General features: G+C 36.1%; 1 pseudogene; it reads right to left on the bottom strand.

Moving 5' to 3' along the window:
* Window positions 1-798: 798 nt before the first annotated feature.
* LOC140522941 (heterogeneous nuclear ribonucleoprotein K-like) lies at window positions 799-3,048 on the bottom strand (annotated as a pseudogene).
* Between the last annotated feature and the right edge of the window lie 8,765 nt (window positions 3,049-11,813).

Below are 11,813 nucleotides of genomic sequence, written 5' to 3'. Positions count from 1 at the left end.
TTGTTCTTTACAATTACTAATATAGAAAATTGTGCTGCAAGTAGGGGCAAGCATTTGTAAAAAACAGCTTGTTGCATGAATGAATGTGATGCAATTTTTTCCCAAGCAATGGACTTTGAAGAAATCAACCAGGACTATTTGCTTATTATGGAGCCAAGAAGATATGCCTATATCCACAGAGGAGCTAAGAATCAAACACTAAGTCTGCTTTTGTCTAGGAGGGAAGATTTAGCCATTTGAGATTTAATGTCTTTTAAAAAATGACCACCAAAAATAAGTTTGCTAAATTTATTTTTAAAAATCATAAAACATTTCTTACAAAAGAGCATTACATTCTGCACACTGCTCTGAATGAATGCCAGGGACATGTAGACTACTGATACTTTTTCTCCTCTGTCCCACCTTCCACTAAAAAAAAATTACAGTAACTACAAAGCAAGATGTTCACAATAGTTACAGGAGCAGAAAATTATTATTATTAACCACCTACAATGAACAAAAATAAAATTTTCTCTTTCTGCTGTTATTTCAAAATTTTAATGTTAGTTTCACACACTCTTCTTCTCCAACTCCCCCTCCCCCTTTTTGTAAGGAGCTAAAACATGATGTCTCATGAACAGGAAAGACTTCACTAGCCCTCAAACGCAGAACACCGATGAAGCAGAGGAATGTTGGCTTTTTGAACAGAAGCAGATAAAAAAAAAAAAGATGCAAGACTCCTTCAGTTCTTCACTAGTCTTAGAAAAGCTTTCCAGAGTAACATTTCACACTGTAAAAAAGAAAAAATTACATTATGCGTTAGAATCCTTCAGCATCTGCATACTGCTTCACACTATTTTGCAGTAAATACTGTGTTTTGAAATTCTATAGTTGGTGCTATGTTCCTGCAATGGCAACAATTCAATCCTAGATCCTTCCAAAGACTCATCAGTTTTGATTGATGCTCCAGATTAATAACATATTTGTTTGATTCTCTGACTATCTTTGCCAATAATAGATCTAGCCAAGTCTTTGGGAATAGTTACTTGTGTTGTAAAAATGGGTCCACATTCCCCTGCATAGGAATAATCATTTCCAGAACCACCTGTAAACTCATGGTACTCAAACTGGGATTCATAAGCCATCTGCTATTTGGAAAGGACTCAGTGTGTCTACTGAAGGGTCCCAAGTCTCGTCAGCACTAAAACCAACCATGCCATCATAATGGTCACTGGGTCTTCCTCTTCCATCATAAGCCATAAGATCTCTTCCTCTAGGTGGTGATGGTGGAGGAAGAGGAAGATTCTGAGCTCTACTACTATCTCTGCCACCATATCCAAGAAGAGTTGGGGTGGTTGAGGGGGAAGGGTCTTCTTCAAGGGCTCATGTTATCATTATCTCTTCTAAATGGGAGCGTAAGATGCCCACCATGACCTGGGGGCATTCTATCAAAGTCTGCTTTTCCTCACATGGGAAATCCTACAGGGCAACCTTGTCGATGATGAAACATCATTGTGAAACCATGGTGGTCATAGGTTTCATCATAGAAATTGGGATCATAGAGTTGTGCATATCCTTTGATGGGAGACTCAGATATAAGATCCAGTATGATCTTTATGCACTTTACAACCTTTCAGGCTTTCCATCAATAGGAACAACTTTATTCGTGAAATGAAGATACCATTCCTAGAAAAGTTTGATAGTTGTCTGAGTGTTCTCTCGAAGTTCTATGATTTTGGCATCTTTGTTTGACCCCAATAATTCCTCCTGTCAGACTCTGGTGAATCAACAGTCTTTAACTAGTGGTCAGAGTCACTTCTCCTATAGTGTTGATAATTTAAGCATTCCATAGCATCAGATCTGAGTTGGAGCTGGCTAGTTGCTGTGGGTGATGGCAATTGTTGGCCCTCTTCCAAGGGAGGGATGATTTTCTACAGAATTTCTCCAACTGTTTCAATATCTGCATGTATACTCAATAAATGCTCAGGGCTCCTGTGTCTGGAACTGAAACCCTGGCACTGTAGTCTGTGTGAAGTGCTTTAATATTTTTGCCTCCTAATCACTGCATCCTTCCTTTAAAGTAAAATGATCTCATCAGTGTTTCTAGATCTTTCAAGGCCTGATCATCCTCTTTATCTTCAATAGGCTGTTTACCAAATTCACCATTGATTTCAGTATTGGGGAAAGTTTCTTCTGTCTGCTCCATCTCCACTTTCTCAGATTAAATAGGTAGTTGATCACACAAGGCCTCCTTCTCTTCTACAAGGTCTCTGCTCCTCATGGTCTGAGCTAGACAGAGAGTGAATGCTAGCCCCCTAATCCCTACTACCTGAGTTCCCTCTTCTTCTCAAAAAGAGTTTTGGTTTTTTTTATCTAATTGAAGAAATTGAGGCATCTCAGGTAAAATGTGATTACCTCAGCTGGTATTTGGCCAGTCAAAGAAAAATCAGCATGTCTGTTCTTGCAAAAATTGACAGGAAACCTGGAACAAGGAGGCTTACTTCAGAATGGTATAGGACAGGAGTGGAGAGTCTGTGGCCTTGAGGCCATATATGGCCTTCTAGGTCCTTGGGTGTGGCCTTTTGACTGAGTCCACGTTTTACTGAACAAATCCTTTTATTAAAGAGATTTGTTCTGTGAAGTTTGGATTCAGTCAAAGAGCTGCACTTGAGGACCTAGAAGGCCACATGTGGCCTTGAGGCCGCAGGTGCCCCACCCCTGGCATAAGACTTCATTTCTGAACCCAAGGCATTTTGCATAGCCAAATTATTTCTCTCTTGGAACACCTCCTGTAGGAATGGCAATTCCTGTCCTCCCTCCCTCCCCCCTTTTTTTTTAAACAGATGGACAAATAAAATTAGATTGAGAGACACAAGGTAAAAAAACAATTCATTAGCACTTTATTTTTCCTTCTAGTCTACAATCCTTTCCTCATTTTTTCCTATTAAAGTCACTCCTATGAAGTTGATGAAACACTTATTGGAAATAAAATCTGGGGTTCTTTTTAATATAATTGCTTGTCGTCATTGTGGATACTATCCTTTTACCTCCGCTTACTCCATTCCACATCACTTCAAACAGATTTTCCCAAGTTTCTCTAAACTCCTCATACTTGTCATTTTTTTTACTGGATGATAACATTTCATAATATTCAGAGGCCACAAATGTAAATGAAAAGGTTGCGAAAAGGAAACAACTGAGTAATTGAAAAACCAAAAGTGGCCTCAGAGCAGAGAATTAGAAACATATCTCCCTCCTTTCATCAAGGATGAGGGGAACTACAGGAGCATGATGTTATAGATATCAGGTTCAATTGTTCCAGCAGTTGTTTTTACTTAATTATCTTTATTTGTTAGAAGGGAGGGTTCAAGTCCAGAGAGGGTCATCGGGAAATGACTGTTGTAAAAATGTTTTGAGAAAAAAAAATGAGATGGCATTTCTTAGGCTATTAATCATCTCATTGCAATTTAACTTAAAAATTTAACAATTTAATTTATTTGTAATTTGATCAGGTTTGTAAATTATAAATATTTCCAAATGTGTTTTTTTTTTTTTTTGAGACTGAATTTCCCTATTTTCTCAGACTGGAAGTTCATTGAATACTCATGGACTCAATCCAATTATGGATGAAATAAATGGTTAAACCTGTTCCATTTCCTGCCTGAGTGACTTCACTCCTCCTTAAGTAGCAAACCCCTTACCCTTTTCCTTTTCCCATCTCCCCCATTACAGAGATTATAAGTGTGCACAGTTATTGCAAAGATGATCTCTTGAAACTTCTTTGAGAAATGTGGTTATGTAAAGAAAAGGGATGTAAAACATAATGAAATGCCTTGTAGAAGAGGTCTTCAGTTGAATCATTTGATTATCGCCATGTCAAAAAAGGCCCCCTCCCCTTGTACATGTGCCATGGATAACGCTGTATTCTAGGGAAGATTTCAGATGCTTAGGTATGAACTGATCATAGAATCATAGAATCAGAACTGGAAGGGCCTCAAAAGCCATCTAGTCTAACACTCCCATTTTATAGAGGAGGCAATTGAGGTCTTGGAAGATTCATTGATCTGCCCAAAGTCATGTAGGTAGTATCAGAGGCAGAATTTGAATCCAGGCTTTCATTTGATGAAAAATTCATAAGGCAACTTCTCAGGATAATGACCTTCTTCCAACTATTGTAAATCCTTTTTGCCTGTCTGGATGAAAAAATAGAAAAAAGACGACAGAAACTATTAAGATGTTTGCCAAAAGGACTTGACAAGGAAGGGAATCAACTTTCATCCTTTAATTATTTTAGTCTGCTCTAACTGTATTTAGTGCACACTCACAAAGTACTGAAAAAGCTTAAACAGAATTAGCCAAGATCAGCAGAAAAAAAAATAAGACAAAAAAATTCTGTTTTTCATATCCAAAGAGATACTCCTAATCAGAAGTTTGCTGGTAAAAGTTTATAACCATCTTTCAAATACACATGCATGTACATACATACATACATATATACATATATATATATACACAAATATACATATGTACATACATATATATGAATGACACACTTTTAAATTTAATCTGTTATTTTTGCATCATTTTAAGACTAGACAATCAGCAAGACAATACATTAAGCCCTAATTTGTAGTTTTGATGAATGCTCGCATTAAAAATGTAACAATTCACCCTAGCAAATATGATTATCTCACACATACTCCTGCCATGAACCCATCATCTGTAAGACATGAGTTTTAGGAGAAGGTGTGTGTGTGTGTGTGTGTGTGTGTGTGTGTGTGTGTGTGTGTGGTTGTGTGACAGACAGACAAACAGAGAGATAGAGCATGTTTCTCAGGTCATAATAAACACCTGGGGTTATTGGTGAACAGAGAACTTAGAATGAAGGTATGTTTATGGAGCTCCTTTTACTCTTTGAAAACAGCAATGGCCAGTTTGTTCACTAAAACTCATTATGTAAGGAGAACAGTTGTATTTAGGGAATGAATCAAGAGGACTGGTATTTCTTGGTCATCATAAATAAATGCCTGAGGCCATTTATATCTTGAGCCACCCAAGAAGTGAAATTATTTTAAATTTAAATTATTTTTAAAAATATTTAAATAAATCTCAAAACCTAGAATGAAGGCATTTATGAGTTGTTTGTTCATGAAAATTGAAGGAAGCATTTCAATTCATACATTCCCAAAGTAACCAAACTGGAGGTTTGATACCTGAGGGTAGTAACTTGTTTAATAGCCAAGCAGAGAGTGTCTGTGATAAATATCTACTGAAAGAGATAGAATAATCTCAAATAAGATGAGAACAGGTCAACATAGAGTAAAGGTCCTCAAATTTTTGGCCTCAGAATCAAATTATCCTCTTAAAAATTATGGTTGATGGTGGTAGTTCTGGGTGGTGTATCATTTCAGATTCTCTAGACCCCATTTGGGGTTTTCTTGGCAGAGATACTGGAGTGGTTTGCCATTTCCTTCTGTAGTTCATTTGACAGATGAGGAAACTAAAGCAAATAGGGTTAAGTGACTTGCTCAGGGTCACACAGCTAGTTTAAGTATCTGAGGCTGGATTTGACTCCAGGACTGGTGCTACATCCACTGTGCCACCTAGCTGCCCTAAAAAATTATTGAGAGCCCCCAAAGAGTTGTATTTATTTATACTTACCATATTAGAAATTGAAATTATTATAAGAGAAGTTTTGACCTCATAGATCCCCTGAAAGGCTCTTATGGACCCCCAGGGGTCCTGTGATGGCAAGCAAAACAGGATCTTTTGCTGTTTTTGTTTTAGTATAATCAAGTGCCTCTGATTGAATCTTGCCTTTATCAATTGAGTCTTTACTAAGAGTAAAGCAAAGAAACAAGAGTTTCTTTAACTAGAAACAATATATGTATTTATATTGTTAATGTAATTAAAGATCTTTGCTACCCATTAATGGACCTGCCCATTAAGGGCAGTTTGATTAGGGAAGATTTATAGGAAGCCCACATCTTTTGTTAATGAGGCACTGGTTCTCAAGGGCTGGGATGCCTTCTGGCTCTAAAAAAAAAGTATAAATACTCTGAGAGTGAGGTTTTACTTTGGGGCTTACTGACTGGAAGTATTTGTTTGGCTAGATGAGGACTCTGGGAAGTTGCTACAGGAGACTCCAGCTTTGAAAACCCAGATGTCAGTGTTTCCCTCTATGGTAATTATGGTCAGAGAGTTGGACCTGTCTGTTGAATTCAGGCAGAGGAAGCCATGTCTATTGATTTTTGATTTCTCTGTATTTTCTTTGAAGTTCAGGGTGCTGACTCTCCTGAATTAGGTGAATGATATATGTGCTTGGTTAAAGGAATGATACATGTGCTTAATTAAAATGATTGTCAACCCCTTGAAAGTTGCTTTCTTTTTATGAATGCAGATCTAAGAACCTTTGATAGCAGGCCCCCCCTGTGTATGTTGGGGTGCTTACTGTTACAGGTCCTCAGACTGTGCTTTGAGAACCACTGATGTAAAAATTCTTTAGAAAAGAAAGGAACTATAGCAAGTAATTTTTATACCTAGGTCAATGACAAAAATCAAACAAAAACAAAAACCAAAAAAAATGACAACAAAGAAATCTCTATACCCAGGATAAACATCAGGATGCTAGTCCTCAAGACCAGGAGAATATTGTCTCATGGCTAGATACAGAAACTCCTAGATACTTTGAGGCCACTCCTCTGACCACTGAAGCTGGGGGGAAAATCTAGGTTTTTTGAGGTGCTTGGAGGACCAGTTGACTTGGGGAAAGGAAGTCTACCACGTGATTGCTTTCTATTTGACTATTTTTCTCTCTAACCAGGTGCTGTTATGTTGATTCAAATGGTCACGACTAGAGCCTTTGGCCTAGTACGTAGAGTTTTGCACTTGGAATCAAGAAGACCTGAGTCTGAATCTCATCTCATTTACTGGCTGTATGAACCCATGGAAAGTCATCTAACTTCTCTTGGTCCCATTTTCCTCATCTGTAAAATGGTGATGACAATAGCACCTACCTCATAGAATTGTAATGAGGATCAAATGAGATAACAAAGGTAGATGCTTAGGAAAGTTTGGTTAGAGGGCTGGGCCTGGAGTCAGAAAAACTCACCTGTCTGAGTTCAAATCTGGCCCCCAGACACTTACTGGCTGTGTGACCCTGGGCAAGTCACTTCACTCTGTATGCCCCAGTTCTTCATCTGTAAAATGAGCTGGAGTATCTGTGTATCTGTGCCAACTGTCTGTGCCAAGGAAACCCCAAAATGGGGTCATGATGAGTCAGACACAACTGAAACGACTGAACAGCAAAAATGTAGGTGCTCGGCAAACCTTGAAGTTATACATACTAGGACCAACAAGCTTCTAGATTTGCCTTGTATATTTGTATTCCACCTCAGTTGCAATTCTAGGAAGGTATATAATTCAGGCATATAGAAAGGAAAGCCCACAAATTTCCTAAATAATTATGAAACTTTCATTTTTTAAACATTCATAAATAATTTAGAAATTTTCACACAAAGATCTCCAACTTGATTGAAATTACTGAATTTGTCTCTCCTAAGTAATTAACAACTTTCAAGTAGCAAGTTAGAATTAGTTTTTGAAAATATCTGCTTTTATTCAGATTTTAATAAACACCAAATAAAATGAGTATTTCCATATGAATAATCGAAGCTATAAAGCAGATTGTGCATTAAGACTATAAATTCAGGTGAGATGCAAACTATAATTCTTTCATACAGAAAAGCTGATTTCTATCCTGAAAGAAATCTCTTTCTTGCTACTGGATTTCAAATCGACTAAATCAGCAATCCAAGATTGTTTCCATTGTTTCTAGCAACCCTCACAAACTAAGACCAAGTTCCAATACAAATACATTTACAAAAGAGAGTGGGTATTGCAAATATAGATAAACGTATTCTCTGTGTGGGTGATGCCTTCAGCCTCATTTGTGTATAGCTAAGAGGCAATGTGAAACAGAAACATGCCCAGTGAGGCTCAGAAGGAAATGTCACTTGAACCAGATCTCCAGAAATTAGCAGCTCTGGTTATTTCAATCCATGTATCTGTAGAAAAATTTGGGTGTTTCCCCACATTATGACTGTTGCTTTTCCCATAAACATTTATAAACGTTTATATGACTTTTATTATTTAACTTGGAAAATGAGTTCTCAAAAAAGGGTATTCCCACTTGTGCAAACTCATAGCCTTCAGATGATTTTTCATTGGAAAGCTGATTTCATTGTGTAATCCATATTTGGTTGTTTCCTCTTTGCTTAGGTCAGGTTTCCTGGATGTTGCACTTACCCTCTCTGGTCTTACTGCTATACAGGATAAGCACGTTCCCTGAGAACGAATTGCACTTCCTTATAATCACGAATCACATCTGCATCCTTAAATTTTGAATCTAACCCAATTGTGGTTAACTTAGTTAAATAACCAACTCTAAACTTTCCAGGGGAAGGGAGGATTCACTTTTACTATTGGATGTGTCTGTGATCTTCTGTACATTTTGAGAAGAGTATCTCTTGGAATCTGACCATGCTCATTATCAGAAAGATCAAAATATAGGAATAATAAGAAGTAGGATGTAGAATTTATTTTAAATTTTCTTTTGGACCTATTTGATACTCTGATTTTTTTTTTTTAAGATGTGGAATAGCTGAAAGAATATTTGACTTTGTAACCAGAGGACCTAGGTCTGGATCCCGTATCCGATACCTGATATCTATGTGACAGTGAGCAAATTGGTTTACCTCTCTGGGTCTCATTTTCTCCATCTGTAATAAAAAAAAGGTTTGGATTAGGTGCCTTCTAAAGTTTTTTTTTCCCCAGATTTGAACCAATAATCCTATAGTATTCTGAGATGCTACGTGTTGAGGTTTTGTAGTTATGAATCTGCTACTTATTTGAGGTGGTATAGCGTTCTATGGAATGAGTTGCTAAAGAATTATTACAAAGAATTCTCTAATTAAGAAGAGTCATAATGAGACTGAGATTGGTCTGAATATTGTATGCTATTGTGAGTTATCTCCCAACAATTTTTAGAGTCAATATAAAGATATAGTTGGGGAAATTCATTGAGCTTCAGGGACCCTACTCCACCACATGCCTGTTATCTGACCTTTGGACAGTCATTTAGCATCGAACCCCGTGACAACTGAGTTTGATTTAGGATATAATAATATTTTCGATTTGAAAGAGACTTCAGAAATTTAGTCCAACCTCTCATTTTTATAGGTGAAGAAACTGAGGGACAGAGAAGTTGCCTAAGAAAGGAGAGCTGAAAGTCAAACTCATTTTTTCTGACTGCCAATTCAGGACTCTTTTTATACCACATTTTAGTGTCTGAGAAAATTTTTATTAATAATGTGCCTACATATATGTAGTAAACTGATATTTGCTTAAGTTAGATTGGAACAGATGGAAGAAAGATCATTTCAAAAGTTAATGACTATGAGTCTGATTTTTTGTAATAGTTGAAACAATTAATAAAGGAGAGAGGAAATATTTAATTAATAATCAAATTTAATATTTTAATTAAACACATGCAATCATTTAATCATCTTTTTTTATTTTACTATGTTGTGAAAATGCTTATTTTATTCCATAAATTAAAAATAAAATAACTTTGAAAAAAATCTCTCTGTAAAAAAAAGTAAATTGAAAGTTTCCAGCTAAATTGACTTTTAAAATCCTTTGGTCATTCAACAAACAAAAATAGCATGACCTGACTCCTAATTTGGAAGGAAGATTTCTGCAAGGATGAAAAGAAAATTTAGGTTGGTCTCAGTTCCTAAATTCCATAGGTTTCTGACACAAAAAAGTAATGTTTAGACTCACCTTCAAATTCCTAGAATATATATTAAGGAGTTTCTCTCTGTTTCTATCTCTCTCCTTTCCTCTCCCTTTCTTTGCTTTCCCCTTCTCTTCTTCCTCCCCATCCATCCTCCCACCCCTCCACTTCCAGCTGTCTTCTCTAGATGTAGAGAACAGCATGAATGAAGTCACAAAGATGGACATCTTCGTGAATGTGAAACGTGACACATGAAAAGGAAAGTAAGCAGATAGACCTCACTAAAGTGACGAATGTGTGCTCAAAGAGTAGGGAAGTTTTAATATGTGTTGGCAAATTGAAGAAGAGGCTGGGAACTAAGGCAAAAAGTCTCCCAGTTGTCCAGATTTGTGAATCACCTCTCCTTCAGGCCATAATGGAGAATTAGGATATTTTATTTTTTTTCTTTTCAATTTTTAAACACTTTTATTTAAAGTTTTGAGTTCCAAATTTTATCCCTCTCATCCTTTCTTCCTCCCCTTCCCCTCTCTGAGATGGTAAGCAATCAGATATAGGTTATGCACGTACAATCAAGTAAAACATTTCCATATTGGTCATTTTGTACAAGAAGATTCAAATAAAATAAAATAAAAGGAAGAAAATGAAAAATACCAAGTTTCAGTCTGTATTCAAACAATAAGTTTAAATGTTAAAAGTTCTTTCTCTGGAAGTAGATAGCGTGCTTCATTTTTAGTTCTTTGGGATTGTTTTGGATCATTGTATTGACGAGAATAGCTAAGTCATTCACAGTTCTTCATCAAATGATGTTGCTGTTACTATGTTGTTACAATGTTTCCCTGGTTCTTTTCACTTTACTATGTATCAGCTCATGTAAGTCTTTCCAGGTTTTTCTGAGATCACTCTGCTTTGTCATTTCTTAAAGCACAATATTATTCCATTACTATCATATACCAGAACTTGTTTAACCATTCCCCAATTGAAGGGTATCTCTTTGATTTCCAATTTTTGGTCACCACAAAGAGAACTGCTATAAATATGTTTGTATAAATAGATTCTTTTCCCTTTTTTGGATGCCTTTGGGATATAGACCTAGCAATAGTATTTCTGGATTAAAGGGTACACACAGTTTTTATACCTCTTTGAAATGGGTGGGTTAGCTCACAACTTCACCAACAGTGAATTAGTGTCCCAGTTTTTCCACATCCCCTCCAACACTTGTCATTTTTCTTTTCTATCATATTAGTCAGTCAGATAGTTGTTATGTGTTACCTCAGAGTTGTTTTAATGTGCATTTCTCTAATCAATAGTGATTTAGAGTATTTTTTCATATAACTATAGATAGCTTTGATTTCTTTGTCTGAAAACTGTCTGTTCATATCCTTTGATCATTTATCACTTGAGGAATGACTTTTTTTTTTGGTAAGTTTGACTCAGTTCTCTATATATTTGAGAAATGAGGCCTTTATCAGAGACACTTGTTTTGCAAAATTGCAAGAATATTTTCCCCAGTTTTCTGCTTTTCTTATCATTTTGGTTGTACTGGTTTTGTCTGTACAAAAACTTTTAAATTTCACATAATCAAAATTGTCTATTTTATATTTGGTAAGGATATTTTTTATCTTCTTTGGTACTAAATTCTTCCCTTATCCATAAATCTGACAGAAAAACTATTCTATGCTCTCTTAATTTGCTTATGGTGTCATCCTTTATATGTAAATTATGTACCCATTTGGACTTTATCTTGGTTTATGGCATGAGATGTTGATCTATACCTAATTTCTGCCATACTGTTTTCCTGTTTTCCCAGTAATTTTTGTTAAATGATTTTTCGTTCCAAAAGTTTGGGTCTTTGGGTTTATCATATACTAGATTACTATGGTCATTTGCTATAATTTAATTTGTAGTTAATCTATTCCACCGATCTACTGCTCTATTTCTTAGTCAGTACTAGATTGTTTTGATAATTACCACTTTATAATACAGTTTGAGATCTGGTGGGGCTAGATCACCTTCTTTCACATTTTTTCAGTGATTTCAT

The sequence above is a fragment of the Notamacropus eugenii genome, chromosome 2 (assembly GCF_028372415.1).
Source record: "Notamacropus eugenii isolate mMacEug1 chromosome 2, mMacEug1.pri_v2, whole genome shotgun sequence".
Classification (NCBI taxonomy): domain Eukaryota; kingdom Metazoa; phylum Chordata; class Mammalia; order Diprotodontia; family Macropodidae; genus Notamacropus; species Notamacropus eugenii.
The sequence above is the reverse complement of the archived record's forward strand: the minus strand, read 5'-3'. Positions and strand labels throughout refer to the sequence as shown.